We start from the raw sequence: 20,570 nt of genomic DNA on the forward strand, positions 1-20,570 counted from the left end.
GTTCTATTTAGTGCAGTATAACAAAATCATACTTTTTGCTGCATTATGTATCATTGAGGGTTTTTTTTTAAACTGGTGGTCATTTTCTCTCTCTCTCTCTCTCTATCGCAAATGGTTTGTACCCCTCGAGAACATATGAATCATCGCAACCATGACAGCAATGTCACTGTATTTATAGCACAGGTGGTTTGAGGGGAATCTCATGTCCTCAAATTATTAAACACTGCCAAATCTGTGGGTTTATTAATCCACAAGCAAAAGAGACACTGTTGCACTGAGACTGTGTGTCATCAACAGAAGGCACTAAAACCAAAATAGCACCAAGTCAACAGCACACACAGGGCTAATCCAGGAGCTACCAACATCACGGTAGACCGTGTCCAAGTGCAGACAAACTGTAAGTGAAGTAGTGCAATTAAAAAAAAATAAATAAATAAAAACTGTAGTCACCTGTTTATTTTATTTATTTATTGCCAGTTTAGAATGACTAGTGCAATTTAATGAATAATGGATATCAATGGTTTTTTAAAATGAGTGTTGTCAAACGAATAAAACACAGCTTTGACTAAGACTGAGTGAAAACAGACGTCTCCCTTCCAAGACGACATGTAAATACTGAACTGAGACCTCCAACGTGGCCGTGAAGAGACTTCTGAAGCTTTAACGTACTCAACTGTTTCCCCAGGTTTATGTGCTGCTGATTTTAAAATATCTGTGCTGATTATATCTGCTAGAAACGGGAACAGCGGGAGTAATGTGCTGTGACGTGAATGAGGACTGTCAGGTGGTGCAGTTATGTAATGTTGACTCTTGGTTAATTCTTCAGGTATTCCAGTAAAGCTCCATGTGCCTATAAAAAACACCTTATTTACCAATGAGAGTCATTTCAGTCACATAATAACAACCGAGGCTTGAAAGGCTGCTATAAAAGCTCTGAAAATGTAAAGCGCTCTGCTCTCGCTAAAATATACTTTTATATACTCAAAATCTGTCAGTACACAGCAGTAACCGCACTGATTAAGTCCTCCCAATTCATGTGTGTACCCATTTTACCTCCTACCCTTAATGTGATGTCATAATTCCTTCCCATGCTTTCTAATAATCCATTGTGCATATTTTTGTTACCTCCTGAGTGAGTTAAGCTAATCCCCCAATTTTGCTTTATTAATTCGAAGCTGGAGGGTCGTGGTTATTTAATTTGAAGATCTGCCTTTCCCTTTCTCTCGTGTCAGGAATACACAGAGGTTAGCTCTAAAGAGATCTGTGGTTCTAGTCTCTTTGTCTCGCACAACGCAGACTCCCCTGGTTACATAATACTCATAAAAATGCAAAATCAGTCTTACAGGGATCAATTAAAATTCACCTGACCTCATTAATAACAATTTTTTTATGTTTATTTATTTGGCTTAGAATGAATATAAAAAACATAAGATTTTTGCTTTTTACTGTCATAGATTCGAGCAATTTCTGATACAATTTCTTGTTTTCTTAACTGCTGCCCCCCTGTTTATTCACATATTTACTTCTTTAATATTATTTATTTATTTATTTTTGCTGATCCTGCTTCTATTGATTGGCTGCACTCTGTTGCGGCTGAAAAGGGATGGGTAGGTGTGCGTGGGCGTTTTATGATCCGTCCTCATCCTCTTTCCATCCTGTAAAGTGCTTAACAACAATCAATCTCAACTCCCCTCCTTAGGAGATAACGTCAACCATGAGGTTGGTATCGATTGGTGAAGAGGCCTCCAGGTGGTCTTTAGTCATTCCGCAAACCTCGCGTATCTGAGGACAGAGAAAAATACTGATTTAGAAGGAATCGTTATTAGTGATGAATTGGGCACAGTAGTAACATAAGATCTGCAAAAAAACCCAAAACAGGAATGTATATCTGATAACCTAGGAGACGTAACTTTTATTAATTAAATGAGTTGGCTGCTGGAAAGAGCAGCTAGATTAGTTTGTTACATAATGAATTGTGTCGCCTGTCTAATTGTCACATAGATTTATGCCTCAGTCACCATTTGAAGGTGAGTATAGCCTTCTGCTTTGACATCTGAATAGGGCTGCTGTGTGGGTGCTCAGTCTGGATTATGCCACAAAAGACTGTAACACAAGATCCTGTGTAGTGATTAATACAACCACCTGATCATATCTGTCATCCGGCAGCCGTTTGATAGGATTTCAGGATAGAAAAAGTAACAAAAAAGGCTTTTTTAAGGTGAAAATTTTATTGTTAAAACAGTTAAAGAATGCTCACGAGTTCCATATATCCATGCCCTCTAGGCATTGATTATTCAATACAATTTTTTTTTATTCAGAGACATTTTTGCTAAGATATAAAATTCAGTACAGAGAGATCAATGATGCAGAAGACTTGCAAGGGCTTGCAAGAAGCAATCGCACAAATGGAAGGTCACTGCTTCAGTCCTTCACAGCACCCACTGTCCGTTCTGATTAAGAGAAGCATTGAACTGCTACAGCAGTAAGACAACCAGTATATCAACCTGCAGTTCCATCTACACTGATATCTAAAAACATCTGCGATTTCCTGATCATCAGAGGGTGAACAATTTTCCTATACTTTGGTGAATAGAATTTTCTAAATCTTGAATCTAAAGCAAACCCATCACATTAAAATATTATAACTTCCATCTGAAGGTTATCAAATCATAAAATCCATTATTCATCCGCGATTCTATTTCACTCCTAATGATTTTAACTCTTGAGAGCATTTCTCAGTATAGAGATGTTTTATGCATAGGACTGCAAACCTGCACATCACATATGACAACATGCATATAATGAGCCGATATTGTCATTTCTCATTGCTTCATGGGCTGCATATGCAGGAGAGCGTCATTATTCACAAGGCACTGGTTTGCTTTATTGTGGCATGGTATGATGTTTATGGCAAAAAAGAAGAGCACACTAAATTTCCCTTAACTGCCATCTTTATGCGTTCCTGTGCAACGCCTAAAGCATTTGCATTAATCACCCTCCTCATGTGTTCAGCATTTTTCTTTTTTTGGATGATTTTGTTGTCTTTTTTTCCCGAGCTGTAGCTCCGTGTGAGGTGGTAAAACTGTTGAAAGTTGCCAGATAAAAGATATAACACCCAGGCCAGTTTTAGAAGCCTCTCTCTGTCTTCACATTTATGCTAATAAGGCTCCTTATCATTCTTTATAGAAATCTGGGCACCGTACAGGAAGTCACATGACCAGGACTTTGTACACTCTTTTGGAGGTCATTCAAATTCAATGGGGACCTGGTGTAATTAATCACAATAATGTATTCTGGAGAAACAAGGACTGTTGGACAGCGCTGTTCAGCAATGATGTGGGCACGTACCATTTTTGACTATATGCCAACACATTGCATTACTTTTCCCCTCTCAGTTCTTAATATAAACTGGCTTGCAACCTATGAGAAGGGCTAATATATATATTTTTTATCCTTACCTTTTTCTTCTCTTATGCTCTCTTGCAACATGTGTCACAAAAATCACTTTTATGATTGGCCTGTTGCTTCTTATAACACACTTTGAAAGACCTGTGGCTTCAGATATTTATGCATTTATTATACATATTAACATCCAAGGTGTCAGCCTTTCATTAGACAAGTGCTAAGGTGTCTTAGAAAGAAATGACAAACTCAAATCTGACGGGACCGTACTTTATTTTAAACTCTGGTTTTGATTCAGCTTTTCTTTAATTTTTTTTAATCGAATTAAAAACACTCAACACCAAAGGATCTAATTTAAAAAAATTGGGGTTTTTGTGGCCCAGCATCCAAAGGTCAAAATGACCATTATACACACCATGTCCCATTTTCATAGGAAAAAAATTATAAATAAAATGTGAACAGGCTATTCTGTCTGACCTACATACTGATAATATTGGAGCCTTTATGAACCATAAAAAAGCAGAACTCATTATTTTTTTTTAAACTTAGAGTATTTCACTTGCATACTAGATACAATAACCATTGTCTTTATTGACTGGGCACTAACTTGAATCAACCTAATTTTGACATTGGTTTCCTCAAGATTGCTTGACCTTATATTAAAACTGGATGTACCTTTGTTGCCCCCAGGAGCTGCTGACGCTGGCAGCTTTCTATTCACTTTAGAGTACATTTACATTTACAGTCTGCACACTCATTTCACCAGCTGATTTTTTTTTATTCTCCTTCCATAAAGGGGCTTTAGTGTAATATGCATACACAGAAATGCCACTTTAATTATCTGGAACTGCTGTAATGGTCCATTAAGGTTCATCCTCCTACGCTGCTCACTCTGATCACTGAATACTAACAAAATAAAATGAAATAAATAAAGCAGAATGCCTTGGAGGTTTTATTTCTGGGGAGTTTTTACTGAGTCGCATGACAAAAAAAAGTCAAAGAAGAAAGGTAACGCTCACCGCTGGACACCAGTCTTAACAACCTTAACCACTACATTTATAACACAGGTAATATTATACTAAAACCAGAGAGTAAAACAAAAGTAAGTCTGCATGTTCCTCAGGATCACACTGGCTGTTTCTGTTCATCCAAATGACACATTTTTGTTGTGTTACAATTTCCTCAAAAGTAATTATGACATACGTATAAAGTTGACCCCTGAAATTCGCAGGGCGTTACGCTCTTAGAGCACCTGCGATTTCAGCAAATTTTGGATGTGGTCAAAAAATGCCTATTTTTTATCATTTAAACAGCAAAAGATAACAAAATGAAAAACAAAGAAGACTTAGTGAGATAGCTACACAGTTTGTAAACTGTTATGATGCAAAGAATGCTGGACTGCATCTGCTGGAGATCCAAGAAGGAAAGATGAATAATGTTCTCGGATTGGCTACTTTGAAACTTCCCGCCTTGAGTACAGGAGTATCACGTTTTCCTCCATGTTTGCTTTGTGTTCTCTCTACAGTGCTAAAAAATGTATACATATTATATTTTATATGGAGAATTTAGCTGAATTTACATTAATATTTATTAAGTACATTTAAATTTGTAATTTATTTATGAATAATATTGTTCTTAATAATTTAGTGTTAAAATTCATGGAAATTTATATATTGCCACAAAAAGCTATAAAACAATTACAGAGGATATTTGCAGTTTCCACAAAGTTCCTAGACCAGTGGTTCTTAACCTTGTTGGAGACACCGAACCCCACCAGTTTCATATGCGCATTCACCGAACCCCTCTTTAGTGAAATTTTTTTTTTTCAAATTCAAGACATAGATATGTTTTTTTACTGGTGCACAAAATGATCCGTGCATGAACATCACCTTGTTCAAAGAACAAAACCAACACAATGCATGAACTTACAAGAAATTACATACCTGCAAATCAGTGTGACTTCTGCTGTTGCCTTTGAGAGACCAGTTCAGATATGCGTGGCTTCACCTTGGCAAGTGCCAGTCTCATGTCATTTTCACAGAAAAGTCTGTTCCTTTTCTTCGTTTTTATGTCCAGCATCGTCGAAAAGGATTGCTCGCAAAGATATGTTGTAACAAATGGTATAAAAAAATCCAGGGCTTTCTTAGCTGAAATGCGCTGAAAATGCGGTGCCTCAGAGCACTATTTCGCACATAGTTCACACATTCCACCACAGTTTTTAATACTTCTGCCATTGTTGGAGGAAAGTTTTTTGTTGCCAATGCATGCCTGTGCAAAATACAATGAGTCACAATGATGTGTGGTGCATCGGCTTTTACTAGCGCACGAAAGCCAGAGTTTCTTCCCAGCATGACTGGAGCTCCGTCCGTACAAACTGCAGAAACCATGTCCCATGAAAGATTGTTGTCTCTGAAGAAGTCATCCACAAGCTTCTTCACATCGGCTGTCTTAGTTGTTGTTGTAAGAGGCTTACCAAATAAAAAAATCTTCTTTTATCATGTCATCTTTCACATAGTCCACAAAAACAGTAAGCTGGCTTAGATTAGCAACGTCTGTGCTCTCATCGAGCAGAAGGCTGAATTTTGCCGGGCTTGAAATCAGATCAGCGACTACTTGAGCCAAGATGTCTTTACTCATGTCTTCTATTCTGTCGCTGACGGTGTCATTTGAAAGAGGAATTTGGGATAATTTACCTTCGGCCGCTGTTCCGAGAATCAGATTTGCCATCTTTAACGCAGCTGGTTTCACGAGTGTTTCACCAATGGTGTGTGGCTTGCCCTGCTTTGCGATCAGGTAAGCAACTTCGTACGATGCTGTGAGGATCGGTTTGTTAACGGCTACAAATCCAAGAGCAGGCAGAGTGGGCCTTTCACCGAATCTGGCTCTCTTCACCTTGAACTCAGCAAGTGTTGTGTTCTTGTATTCCCCGTCTCCATGCAGCTTCAAGAAGTGTTCCTTTAGTTTTGCCGGTGCGAGACTACAGTTGCTCAACTTGGCGTTGCAAATCATGCAGATAGGACGCTCACTCCCATCACGTTCCGTGATACATGTGAATCCATACTGTACATATTCGTCCGACCACTTTCTTCTTTTGCCCGACATAGTTAGTATGGATTAAAATGTTAAAATAAATCACACGAAGTACTACCACTACATTCACCTGTTGACTACTGCGCGCGCTACATTCCCCGCAGCCCTGATTGGCCAAGCAGTGTAGCATGACAGTCTGCAGCCAGTGATGGCCAGAAGGGGGCGTGTCATCACAAATTTACACGATAATTCGGGTGTGTCTGGACCTCTGTGACCTCTGCGGCGGAGGCTCTGCCGAACCCCTGAGACCGGCTCACCGAACCCCTAGGGTTCAATCGAACCCAGGTTAAGAACCACTGTCCTAGACTAACAATTATTAGTCTAGGTTCTAAAGAAAAATTCAAACTTTCAACTGCGACTTCGCAGGAGTGGAAAAAGTTGAATTAAACCATTAACCCCACCACAAAGAAGTAATGGTACTTAAATCATTTTTAAACTACTATACTGTTTGGTCAAATATTTGTAATTGACCTTGTTTGTGTTTTTGACATTTTTAGACATTACCACTTTTGCAGGTTTGCAGCTTTTAAGATGACCAGGTGCTTACTTAGCATTTTTATGCCTTGTTCCTCCCTCACACAGTGTTGTGCATCTTGATTGGTGCTAGTATCCAAAAAAGCAACACTGCAGGTGACACACTTTTAACATGTGGCTTCCAGGAGGCTGCCACCATGGGTCATGTGCAAGTTTTTTGCTGTGCCAAGAGATTTTGAGGCACTACAAAGTCACAAACTATGCAGATTTCTGAAAATATGATGGAAACAACAGTGTAAAGGATTTATTAGGAAACAACTTAAAACTGGTTGATGTCATGAGACAGCAAGTCTCAGAGTTTTTCCTTTTTTCCCTTACTTTCAGGCTTATCGTAATACCATCCTTACATTATTTGCTTTTAAATAAAATACCTGACATTTGTTCTTGGTAAACACTAAAATTACAGACTAGCCTAGTAACATGTATCCCCAGATTGTCCTACAGGAAATTACTCTTCTTGACTTTTTGACAGAAAAAAACAATAATTGCTCACCACACTGAGAAAATGCTCATCACATCGATAAGGGCCATAATATTAGTATAATGAATACTTGTGCATTTTTTTTAAATAATACATTTTGTTGTAATTTCCTTAAGAATTAGTATGCAAGACTTGAGTCACTGACTTTCTTTTCTTTTTAAAAGATATGAGCTTGCATCGCTGCCATTCCTAAGGTGATTGGCTATTAACTGAGTGCCACAGTAGGTGCGTGGGTTTTCACCAGCTGCTCCTGTTTCCTCCCACAGTCTAAAGATCTGTTAGTTGAAGTAGCGATTCTAACTTGCCCCCAGGTGTAGATGTGAATGTGAATGGTTGCCTATAGATCACAACCAGAGATTTGGACACCACAATATAACCCTGGATGGATGGATGGATGGATGGATGGTCAGATGGTTACTTCATTCTTTCTCATGTGATGGTGTTTTTCACAATATATTCAGATGTGTGGTGTAATCAGAAAGCTCTATGACACCCCAAAAGGCAGATACCTCACTGAAACATGGCTGATTCTTTGTGTCAGTCTCCTTGTGCACCTCGGGACCACTACAAAGGTTCTTACTACTCCCTGTTCAGATCATTTGCAAGCGTGCACAGCACCACCTCCATTGTGTCAAAACAGCCTTGAGATCCTTTAATGTGAACCTGTAGTTGTTGGGCACCAGACCTGGCATTTATGGACAGCAGCAAGCTGTCTTTTTCAGTTTGGGGCTTTTTATCTGACATAACTTGATCTTATATTTGTTAGCAACCTTGGCTAAAATTAAAGTGAAATAAAGTTATTGTGCTGTCAACACTGAGTGTGAGGAGAATCTTAATCTTTCATAATCCTAGACTTTCCTGTTCATGTCACAAAGTCCCACCAGACTATTCTGACCAGGTCAACCCCTCAAAGAAAATACCAGGGACACTGTTATCACTTCAGTTTGCACGAATGAGCAGAGAGGGCTTTTCCTGTCTGTTGGGATACAGGTAGCATGCTCTACTTGATGCTAATAAGGCAGTCCCTGAGCCTGTCTTTAATAGAATTTAGGCCATACGTGACAAGAATTCGTCACTCTTCAAAGTCATGCATGTAGTTGCATAGATAGTCTCCTGTTCATCAACTGCTATGGCAGAGATGCAAAAAAGTCAAGCACACTCAGCCTTTGCTCTCTGCGTGGGCTTCATCTTGTGGATATCTGTCTCTTTGGGGGCGGCCATTTTAATATTCAAACCAAGCAGAGAGAACAAGTGCAGAGGGACAGCGGCCATTTGAATAATTGAAGAGGCTCCGTAGAGCTAGAGGATCCTCTCTCTCTTTCTTTCTCTTTCGCTCACCATATTTCCCCTTCCGTGTTTTTTTTCTTCCAGCCCAGCTTCTTGAAGTTTGTCCCAGAAAGCAGTCTGGGACTTGTGCTACCACAGCAGCCGAGCCAACAATCCCAACAGACTGATGGGAAAAGATAGAAAGGAAGGAAGATGAGGAAAAAAAAGAGATGTCTCACAGAGAGAAAGAAATATAGAGGCCAAACTTGTTTTGACAGATAAGTGGCTATGGACCAAAATGAGGGATAAAAAGAATCAACTAAAGCCATCTCTGCCCATAATTTGTTAAACACTTTCACATAGCTTTTCCCATCTGTGTCCTTCAATTTGTCTGACAGACTTTAAAGCCAGTATCTCTAAATAAGCCAGTGAGCAGTATCCTCTTTCTCTTCCCCCAAAAAAGAAAGAAAGAAAAAGTCTCTGTGAAGCTCTACGAAGCACATTTAGATTCTTACTGTCCTTTATCGTTTCATCATATCTTAAGCAGAAACTCGGAAATTTCGTTCAACTAAATTGTTCTCTCAATTATGTGTTTGTAGCAAAAGGGCTGTCAGGATTACCTTCAGAAGCAATATTTATTTATTTATTACTGGATGAAGCTCCACATTTAAAATATGTCACACATCTTTTTCTGTGTTAGACAAGAGCTTTCCATGACTTTAACCAAGTGCTGTGACTGACTAAAAAGGTCCATAAAAAGGCACCGAAGGAAGATATACTGTATAATCAGATATTTTAGTTGAAAGAAACTGCACATTATAACTTGTCAAATACCTGAATGTAACTATTTAATGGGACTCTGTGCAATGCCTATTGATTCAAAAGCTTTTAGAACCACCTTTAGCACCAATCATTTTAAGCAATCATTTTCTGTATGATTTATTAGTCTCTCACATCAGTGTGGAGGAATTTTGGAGTCATCTTCTTTACAATTTTGATTCAGTCCATTTAGATTTCTATGCATTCATTCATACACAGCTCTCTTAAGGTTCTGACACAGCCTGTCAACTGGGTTGAGGATTGGACTTTGACTGGTGCTATTGCAACAACTATATTCTTTTATTTTTCAGTACTGATTTGCTGCTGTGCTTGATTATTGTCCTGCTACATGGCACATTTTTGACCAAGCTTCAGCTGTCAGATCCGTGGCTTCACATTAGAATACTTTGGAATACAGAGGGATTCATGGAAGACTGAAAACCATCCCAAAGCATTACCCCTCCACCACCATGCTTGACAGTTGCTATTTTTGCTGATAAACTTTGATTTTCGTCAGACGTGACCCTATGCATTATGACCAAACATCTCCACTTTGATCTTATTGGTCTAAATGACATTGCTCCAGAAGTCTTGTGGTTTATTCTGATGCAACGTTGCAATCCTACACTGTGCTGCCATTTTCTCTTCAGAGAGAAACAAATCATACTTCAATTCATCTATTTTCTTCTTTCTGAAATCAGGGTTGTTAGCTGCCATAAGGTGAGAGGCAGATGAGAGTTCAGCTTTTTTTTTCTAATTGGACTGTCATGACATTTAACATGCTAACTGAGGCTTATAAAGTGTGACTTGTAGCTTTTGGGTTTTTTTGCAGTTTCTCCAAGCACTGACGGTCCGACCTTGGTTTGAATTTGCTGGATCGTTAATTCCTGCCTGGAAAGATTATGGCACTGTATTAACATATATCCAAATGCTCCAGACCAGCAAACTGCCAAAACTTCTGCTTTTTTAGTGGCGATCACACTAGCTGATGATCACTTAATCAAGAGCATTTGATTAGCAGCACTCGGTTGTACTTACCCTCTGAACTCTTATGGCAGCAGCTATGGTGTGCTTAGTTTTTCACAGAACTGCAGAGAGTTGCATAAAGATTTTGTTTTTCATATGGCTGCAATTATCAAACTGTCCAATACATAATTATGGAAGGTTTGATAATTATTTGCATAGAAATAATTAGATAATTAGCTGCAAAGAAGTTATATTTATATGAGAGACAGGGTTGTACTTTTTCAAATGCCAGAAAAATGATACCTATTGTGATATTGTGTAAGTAAGAGCCCTTTTGGAATGAATATGTTACATTTTGAAAGCTACAGATTATAGAACGCTCAAATTACATGTACTGACATATAGTATCCTAGCAGCTTTAGGCTGATTAGTTTGTCTGAAAAAAGGCTAAAAGAAGGATGACAGATTCACATTTCTTGAAATCCTTCAGAAAAATATAAAGGCATATACACCTGGTCTCAGAAATCTCCAACCATGCCTTTTGCATGGAAAATAGAAGTAAGAGAAGCTGTCAAACTGTCAAATAAGCTTCTAACTCAGTATGTTGATTTACCACCCAGAAGCCATTTGTGGGCTGAAAGTCTTTGGCACTGACACTAAGTATTGCTGTTGTTCAGATTTAAATAAGACATACAGTATATTTATATTGTCCTTGTATGAAAAACATTCTAATGAGGGAGTACATAGTTAAGGCAGCATGTGGTTGACATTGATTTGATTGTACAGATCTGCTGAGGTTTTCTTTTTAGCAACAAAGGTTGTGCACCCCACCTCCCCACCCCAGTTCCCTCCACCTTTATTTTTAATTTTTTCTGCTCAAGAGAGCTCGAGGAATTAAAATTCATATTTCATCAAAGCGTGAACAAAATGCTGATAACAGAAAATATTTCTGAATGCATCTTTAGTTAGAAGACTGAAAAGTCTCTGAGTTTTATGATTGTTGCCAGTTTGGTATTACTGCAGTGCAGTGTAGGAGAATTATACTAAAGTAAGTCGCAATTATGGCTCAGTATATGTAATGGGAAACTAAAAGGTCCAGTTTTGTGCACCTGGATCTGACTTTACATGAGGCTATGAAAATGAACTAAGATAAGAGTCCCACTAATTTAGCTCCTCAGAACAGGATTACATTTAATCAAAGTGAAATTGGCATGTGTTCTAACAAGCTACCGTTTTAGTTATGCATGAAGAGGCAAGTTCTGACTTTCACAGATGTGGAAACTAAAATGTTTTATGAGAGTGCTGAAAATGTTTCTAGTTCACCGACTAAAGTCAGATAGATGTTAACAGATTCAAAAATAGCACATATGGAACCAGTAATTTTATATTGTTTTCTAAATTAAGACTTACTGTGGCTAATTATGTCTGACACATTCATTCATGGTTACCGTGTATACTGATGGCTGCTAGATAATTGTTTCCAGCCCTTTTCAGTTACATAAAAAATAAAAGATGTAGTATGATTTAGCTAACACAACTAGTACATGACAAGTTAGCTAAATTACAAGATTCCAAAGGTTAAAAATTCATGGATCCAACAAGATGTCTGAATAAGGTGCTGGGTACTATGATCCAGTGTTATGAAATGACTCGGTTATCACTGGCATAGACTGTAGAAGTAAAAAAAAACCAGAGAGAACAACATTTGTACAAAAGAAATATTCCCTTGGGCAGAACTGGTTAAATATTTACTGGATTAATAGATTAATATCCTACTAGTGTAATATTTCATAGTGTAGTGGTTTACAAATTTGGCTAAAAAGTGCAGGTTCCCTGGTTCAATCCTAGGAGAAAACACAAATCCCTTTAGGGTTCCTTCAGGAAGGGCATGTAGTTGAAAATTTGCCAAATCAAATATGTGGTGCTATGTGCTATCACCTTGAGATCAAGGGGATAGCCAAACATAAGTCTTACTGGTGAAGCTCAAAGAATGGCTATTGCTTGTTATGCTGGTTAGTCCAACATTTAGACTGAAACATCTTAACATTTAATGGACTGTCATGAATATTTTACAGATATTGAGGTTCCAAAGATGATAGATTGATCTGACTTTGGTGATTCACTGTCTTTTCCTTTAGCAGCACGCAGTGTTACAGTGCAGGATGGACTGCATCAGCAGTTGTTGGATGGATCGCCATATACTCTGGTGCAGAAATGTCCAATACCCCAATCTGATTGTAGCGCCATTATCAGCTCCAACTTTTAATGTGTCTAATTTCTTGGTTCATCTAACAGTTTATTTTTCTTCACAAGCGCTAACACACCATCACTGAACCTTAATGACGATATTGCAGAAATGCAAGCAGTTCACCTGCTCTGACTGGATTTTTTAAAAATATTTTCAAGAATCTAAATCATTATGTTCAGGTTTGAACTGGACAAGTGGTTTGATTAATCAATAAAGAACTGAGTATTTATCAATAAGGAAGCTGAACTCATAGAGTGCAACTTGTGACTTGTATAATAGCAGTTGAGAGCAATGCCTAAAATACCAGTCCAAAATCCCTTTTAGTTACTCTTTTGATGTGTTGACAGTGAAGACCGTAGCACACAATTCACCTCATTTTCATGCCCATCAAGCCGTTCAGTTATGCTTTATGAAAGTGTCACTGTTTTGTGTTTCTTTAAAAATGCATCCATGTTTTTCCCCCGCAACCACCACCACCACCTCTCTGTAGATAAGCTGTCACTATTTACTTTAAACATAGATTCTCCCACAGCTCTCATTCGATTTGTTGTGTGATCAAAACAACATGTAATACAATACCATTATGACTAATTTATATTCATCTTTGTTCTTTCTCCCTCTCTCTCTCTCTCTCTCTCCCTGTCTTTCTCAATCTCATAAAACAGCCTGGCTTCAGTGACCAGGAGCCGCTCTGTCACGTAGCTGACTTGTGGTTCATTATGTCATCTAATGAGACAGGCGGTTCATCTCAGATCAAATGAAACCACACTCACTTCTGTCTATCTGCAGGTCTGCAAGTCACTAAAGCTCCTCGCCTACTATCCCAGCCTATATTTCATCTTATGACTATTGGCAGTTAGGACTCAGTAAATCAGTAAGAAGATGACATTGATGGGAATGATGAAAAGATATACATATATATATATATATATATATATATATATAAATATATATATATGTGTGTGTGTGTGTGTACTGACTTTAACATGGTGGTCAATTCAGATTCTTTCTGCACTTTTTATGTGGAAGAAAGCTGGTAGGATGTACACATGTTGAACGGTTGAATGTGGGTTTATTTGTGGATGCAGACCGTTTTGGATGACTGAATAGAGCATAACGCCTGTAGGTGGCAACCATAGGCTACCTCATCAACAACTGAATCACACGTGCGCGCGTACCCACGCACACACACACACACACACACACACACACACACACACACACACACACACACACACACACACGCACGCAGAGACACATAAACACACACACACGTACACGGAGACATTAGACCTGGGCTTGCGTTAATGCTATTGATCCCTGATAATTAACGACCGCTGTGTGATTTAAATGGGCAGATGGACGCGCAGGCAAAGTGGTCAAAGTTAAAGTGGTCCCTAGGCAATTTTCGGGAACACGCTCTCGCCCACACGTGCCCGCACCTGCATACACTTAGTAGCCTAGCTACACGCGCACACACGTGATTCGCTCACACGCACGCGCGCGAGCCAGATCTGTGCCTGGAGACCGTGATCTCAACGTGCTCGCTATTCCAGTCATGGACTGCAGCGAGCGGGGGGACCATTAGGAGACGGTGGGCAAGAAAAAAAAAGGCGCTTTATTTGCAACACACGGAGGATGCTGGTGCTGTCTCACCACCCGGATCGGACACATGCTCCCTGACAAGCGGAATTATTACTAATAGCTGCGCTTATGTAATCAATGCGCCGGGTTGCTGTGTGTGTGTGTGTGTGGGGAGGGGGAAATAGCACCCTGTAGAATCTTCCCATTTGACTTAATAGAGAATACTGTATGCCATATGCTCTTAGAGGAGCCTATGACAACCCATTTGTCCTGATGCGACGCGTGTGATGGTTGCAGTGGGACGGATATCCTTAATTTTATCCAATAGGCGTCCTCAGGTTTTCTTTTTTCTTTTTTCTTTTTTTTTGTAGGACGGTTCTGCACCCCGTTCGTTCTGCGCTGACCTTATCAGCAACGCTTTAAATGGGTAATTGTTAACTGTCAGGTGTTTCCACTGGTTTTGTTCATCTTTATTAAAAATTCACAGCCAAACAGGCATATCTGTAAGAATCAGTCCACTTTTTTCTCTTTTTTTTCTCTCTCTCTTTTTTGTGCTTTTTTCCCCCTTTCTCCCCCCCCCCCCCCTCTCTTTTTTGGTCGAATTTGGTTTGGCGATTTTCAAAGAGGAAACCACCGGTGGGAGTCAGTTTTGGACTGTGACTCGTCTGGAGAGGAAGAGGGGGCCTATTCGGACTTGACCATCTAAAACTCTGCAGGATTTCCTCCTCTCAAGTCCAGAGGAATACCTTCAAGTCCAGGGGGGCTACTGCTGGTCCTCTTGAGCGTTTTTCCCCCGCTCTCTCATTGGCGCTCGTTGCATCCGAGGGAATGGTGGCCGCACCGCAGATCCACGCAACTCTTTCTGAATGTTTGGCATTTTTCGCTGGCGAACATTTTGACTTGTGATCGAGAAAAGACGCGGACTGCAGCAGCCTCTAATCCCTTTCACATGGAGATTTGTGCCTCGGTCGTACTGCAAATCTTGAAAACGGGGACCAGGGCCCTGCTGCTTTTTCATTCGATCAACCTCGATTTCTTTTATTCGAGAAAATGCGTAAGTATTTCACTGAATTCACTCCAATACAGCCCGTTTGGTGTGATGTGGTGCTGTGCATCCCCATGTAGACTAATCTCCCATCGCCATTTAACCCGCAATTTGGTTTGGTGGCAGACTTCAATGTAAGGAAAGCTACTTTTTAAATATTCTTTCATATGTCCTTCTTTTCTTTCTTTCTCTATGGGTTACGGTAGCTGTCGCATTCTCTTTCGGGTGTGAGCGATTGTGTGCCTTCTGGATTTGTGTGTGTGTCTCTGTGTGTGAGATATATGGGCTATATAGAGAGAGGGATAAAGATAGATAGGAAAGGGGGTTGAGGAGATGTGGGGGTAACTGATGCACCAAATCGTGTGTTTGAGCGCTCGGTAGACACCGTGAGTCTGTGTAGTCTCTGTTGCCAATAGGACATTAAAGCTAGAAAAAGGCCGACGTCATATGGTAATTCAAATTCAGTTCAGGTATTCTCAGCATACACGTTTGCAGCAAAAAGGGCGCCGGATTGGCCAGGTGGGCTGGCTGGTCCAGTGGAAGGGCGCTTTGAGTTGGAGGTTTGAGTCATGCTTTATTGTATAGAATATGCTCGTGTATGTTTTTTGTTCTTTTCCCTATGCTTATACTGGTGACCCAGTGTATCTCAAACCAAGCAACTCGTGAGTGATACAGCTCGAGCAGAAATGAGGTTTTGATTCTCCCCCTAACACAGCCTGAGCAGGTCAGAGAAAGTATAGGGCAGCATTTTAAAATCTAAGCTGTCAAATCTTGAAGGACTTGTTGGGTTTAAGTAGCTTTAGTAATGCAGTCTTCAAAGAGAAAGCAAATTGAATAGGAGCTGTCCATCAGTGGGAGGTGCTGAAAATGCCCTGATGCTGAAAATACATGTGTGTTGGTTGAAATAGGCACATGGAGCTGGCATTGTTGGTGCAGGCATCAGCTAAAAGCAGTCCACTTAAACCTGAACCGGTTCCCTCTCAACTACACTCATCCACATTCACTTCTGGCGATTTTACAGCATGCCTGTAAAATGAAGGACACGGGCTGAGTGTGAATGAGTCTGTGATTCAGGGTTGGTTAACACAAATTCGCATGCGCATATAGGCAGAGCCTTCCCATACGATATCTCATATGTGCTGTTGTTTGATGTAACATTTTTCATGAGTAGACACTTAAATAGGCTTTTCTGGTAAGCACTGGTGCAGTTGTTCTTTATGATCAGTAGGTTGCTAAAGAGTCAGGTTGTTGCAAGTGTACTTCCCAGCGTGTAGTTTATACAAACCTGCTTACCAGAAAGTTGACTCAGTGTTGAAGTATAAGCAAAAAGGAACACCTATACTTAGCATAAAGACAACATGTCATGTCTTGAAATCATTACAATGCAACTACCTCGTTGCAAGAAACGTGGGTCAGGTGAATGTTAATTATTTTTTTCTGTCACCCCTCTTCTAACACTTACTATAGTTTTGAAAGCAAAGTGTTTCTTTCTTTGTTGTATTTTTCCATTTCATAATTTGTCAGTTGTTTTCAGTGAGCCACAGGAATGCATTTAGCCCTGTTTAGCACCTGGAATACAGAGCTACTACAGAGCTGTGCAACTATTACATTTGAAGAATGGGGTTTGACATTGTATTGCTGAATTAAGCAAGAACTGTCCTAGAAGGCATATGTTGCTCTAACACCTGTATGTATCATTCACCGCTAAAATGCATTCCCAGATGTGCACATTAACCATGCCATCGCAACTTGATTGTGATGGTATTTGTTCATACAGTACAAGTTTTTTTTTCTTTGTAAATTGCAGTTTTAACTTGGCGTTGTAGATGAAGCAACACCACATTCATCGCCAGCATTTTTTTGAAATCTGAAATTTGAAATCTCTCCTGCGATTTTTAATATTTCTCAGTTTCAGTATTTCACATGTCATGTTTTACTATTGTCAGTCAAATGGGGTTCAAATGATTTCCAAATCCCTACTTTCTCTTCCCATCTGCTCTTCAGACAGCGTTCCCAACTATTTTGAAATCTGGGTTATTGTAGAGTATATAGTTTGCCCTCTGTCCATTAAATATATATATACTCCTTTCTAAGTGATTCGCAACAGTTGTTTTACAGTTTTAAAATTCAAGTGCCTCCATGTGTAGTTCTGTTTGTGAAATCTGGAGATACCTTGTTATTGGAGTGTGCTGTAAGTGCTAAAATTAAGGCCACACACGAGTAAGTGTCTCAATAGGGCATTGGGCCACCTGAGGAGTAACAGTGAGCTCTTAGTTTCTGAAAAAAAAGGAAACCTGAAGCTCAGCTGGAGAGCTGTGAGTATTTCCCACCAGAAGTTCATATGAACCTTAAAGATGGTCAGCATCATTTTTATTGGAAAAGCTGTAGTGCTGTGTTTGGTATCAGTGCTCGAAAACAATGAATGGTGGGGGGGCTTTAGGTTGTCCTGCAGATTTGGGTTTATCACCTTGTGTATTCCTCGGTTATGAGGCCAGAAACACCCAAAGCACGAGAAATGTGATCACCCCAACAAGCATTGTCAGTTCTGGCATTTACCTGCCTACTAAGGGACCAAATGGATGTAAAGCATGCCAAGACCAGTCACCAGAGCAGCCCTGACAGAAGCCTTCACTGTAGGAAATAAGCACTTGGGTGAATAAATTTCTTTTCATGCATGCCACGCATGTAGTCAACCACTGGTTCAAAACAGGGTGAACGGTGACTCATCTAACCACCTCAGATCTTTTTTTTTCTCTCCTCGTTAAAGCGATGCATTTGTTCTCGTCCAACCTGCTGCGTAAAAGAGCTCGTTTGTAATAAGGAGTTTACGTGATTCAGATTCACCGTCACTTCCCTCCTTAAATATCGCTTTGCTAAGCTGCCTCCTTACTCCCCCAACAAATATTTGCAGCAGGTTGAATCATGTTGCCTCGCCTGTGTGTTTTTTTTTTCTCTCCTTGCTTTTGGAAACGGTGGACACAGCGGAGGCACGCGTGTCTCCGTTTTGCTCAGGTGCTTGTGTTGTTTCACAGTTTTCTCTTTGCATTTTCCAATTTTCAAACTTCATTAAGTCAACTAATGTACATTACAGAAACTCCACAATCTATCCTCTGATTAAACTTTTTTTTTCTTTAAGCCACAGGAACCAAAATAATGAGCAACTGGGTCTACCCATGGTTGCTACACGCAACACTAAGCATGGTGGGATGTTAATCACAGAGTAATTTGAAGGACCAGTCGCACACACGCAAACACACACAAACACGTGTGGAATAAATGTCTTCTTTTTTTTTTCTCCAGTCTTTTAGATGTTAAATGTCCAGTCATCCAAACTAGGATTCCTAATTAATTCCCCCAAATCCTCAGGTTATGGGTCAACCCCACAAAGTTCAATCTGATTTCAGCATGACATTTTCAAGACATTTTCAAGACTCTGAAGCTGAAGCTACTGCGGTAGATTAATGCCTGTTTTTAAAGCCTTTTGCTTTCAACCTGACAACGGCAAGAAAATAAAAATAAAAAATTGCTGATTCATTTTCAAATGACTATCTTCTCCATTACACTTAAGCTTCTGGCAATTGATGGAGTCAGTCAGTGTTTTTGAGGAATACGTTTTGTTGTTTCATCAATTTATATCGTCGCCTTGCCCGTCTGCATATATCTCTGCTTGATATGGGGATCATTTATGGCTGAGCTCCTGTCTGGGTAAAGTGAAAAAAACACACACACAGCACAGTCCGCCCCAGGGCTTTGTGTTATATCTTAAATAATACAGAAGGATTGTTTGCGTTTCTATATGTATATTTAAAGCACGTATCCGTGTGACGTAAATATGTAAGTGGGTCGCGGCTGGAGATTAGAATGACTTCCAGCCGGCTCCATTTTGATAGATTGCACTCTGTATCTTTCCAGTAGTACCTCCACAAAACATGTGTTTGTGTCGAGTCAAGAGACAAGGCTGATCTGAGCGAGTTGGACTGCTCGGGTGTGAAAGAGTCCAACGCATGCCAGGCTGGAGAGAGACTTAGTATTCACTGTAGCAGCTTAAGTTATGCCTTTGTGCACCAGAAAGGGGATTATTCAGCGAATCCTGCTCTGTGTCATTCACGAGTCTGCATTTCTAAATCAACAAATATTAGTGTGGTGATGTATGAAGACGCTGCATCTGCGTGTGTGCCTGTAGAACTAACTGCCTGCTCATTACGGCTGCTTGTGGCTTATGTAGAACAACGGTGCTGAGGCCTGCAAAAAAAAAAAAAAAATCATAACTTATGGCACAAATGTTGTAATTGTTTTGACTGTGGCTGTCGGTGCCTTATTTCACCATCTGTGTTGTGTGCCATGTGTCTGCAGTGGCCTGCAGCAGGAGCCAGCCATCAACTCCATTGAGAGCCTCTGATAGAAAGAGTATGTTCGGGCTACGGGTACCATGTTTCTGCCTGCTAGCAGCAACCAGCCGCTTTCTCGAAATGACATAATGACCTTTACAGATTCTGCTACAGATTTCTAACGATCTACATATATACAGGTAAAGCTTAAGTCAACATTGTTTTCTGTGATATGAGACGCAGCTGAATTCCACCCCCTGCCCCTGAAGAATACATAATCACCGTAAACAATGCCCTAAAGGCAATTATGGCTTTTATTCAGCTACTTTACTGCTTTATTTATTTATTAATTTTTAAAAAATGTTTCATAAGTATATGTAATACTGTACAAATCAAGTAAAGGCATATCACAGCAGCCTACAAGAAAGCACAGAACTCTGGAAGTCATTGGAGATGTTTATGGGAATTTGCAGTGATGTTCTCATTAGTGTGTTTATTTCACATCTAATCCCAAGATGATGAAATTAACCAGTTAGTCAAATTCAGTTTTTTTTAATACCCTGTATTTTATTACACTACCAGTTAGCATAGCGTAAAACGTTTTATTGTTCAACCAGCTGTCTCTCAGCACACAGCAGGTAACTTTAAGACCAACCGTAGTCATTAAAATTTGAAAGAGAACCATACATCTAAGAAAATCCAGCTACATTTGGGCCAGTTTTGTTCAAGATATCTGGGCCTCTACAGACTTGAAAACTGCTGAATGAATACTTCATGTTATTTGTCTGGAAAACCTTGAGACTGTTG

The 20,570-nt window shown here is 39.7% G+C and overlaps 1 protein-coding gene across 2 annotated transcripts in view; it reads left to right on the forward strand.

The window, feature by feature from the left end:
• Positions 1–14,384: 14,384 nt before the first annotated feature.
• The window catches only part of LOC134625863 (leucine-rich repeat-containing protein 4C-like), a 44,463-nt gene continuing 38,277 nt past the window's right edge, over positions 14,385–20,570 (forward strand). Inside the window, exons 1-2 of one of the 2 annotated variants that reach the window (XM_063471190.1) lie at positions 14,385–14,817; positions 15,015–15,444. The gene's annotated coding sequence lies outside the window, so the exon portion shown is untranslated. Of the gene's footprint in view, positions 15,445–20,570 lie in introns of both variants that reach the window. The other variant, XM_063471180.1, reaches the window with a different exon arrangement.

This window comes from Pelmatolapia mariae, linkage group LG1 (assembly GCF_036321145.2).
Source record: "Pelmatolapia mariae isolate MD_Pm_ZW linkage group LG1, Pm_UMD_F_2, whole genome shotgun sequence".
NCBI lineage: Eukaryota > Metazoa > Chordata > Actinopteri > Cichliformes > Cichlidae > Pelmatolapia > Pelmatolapia mariae.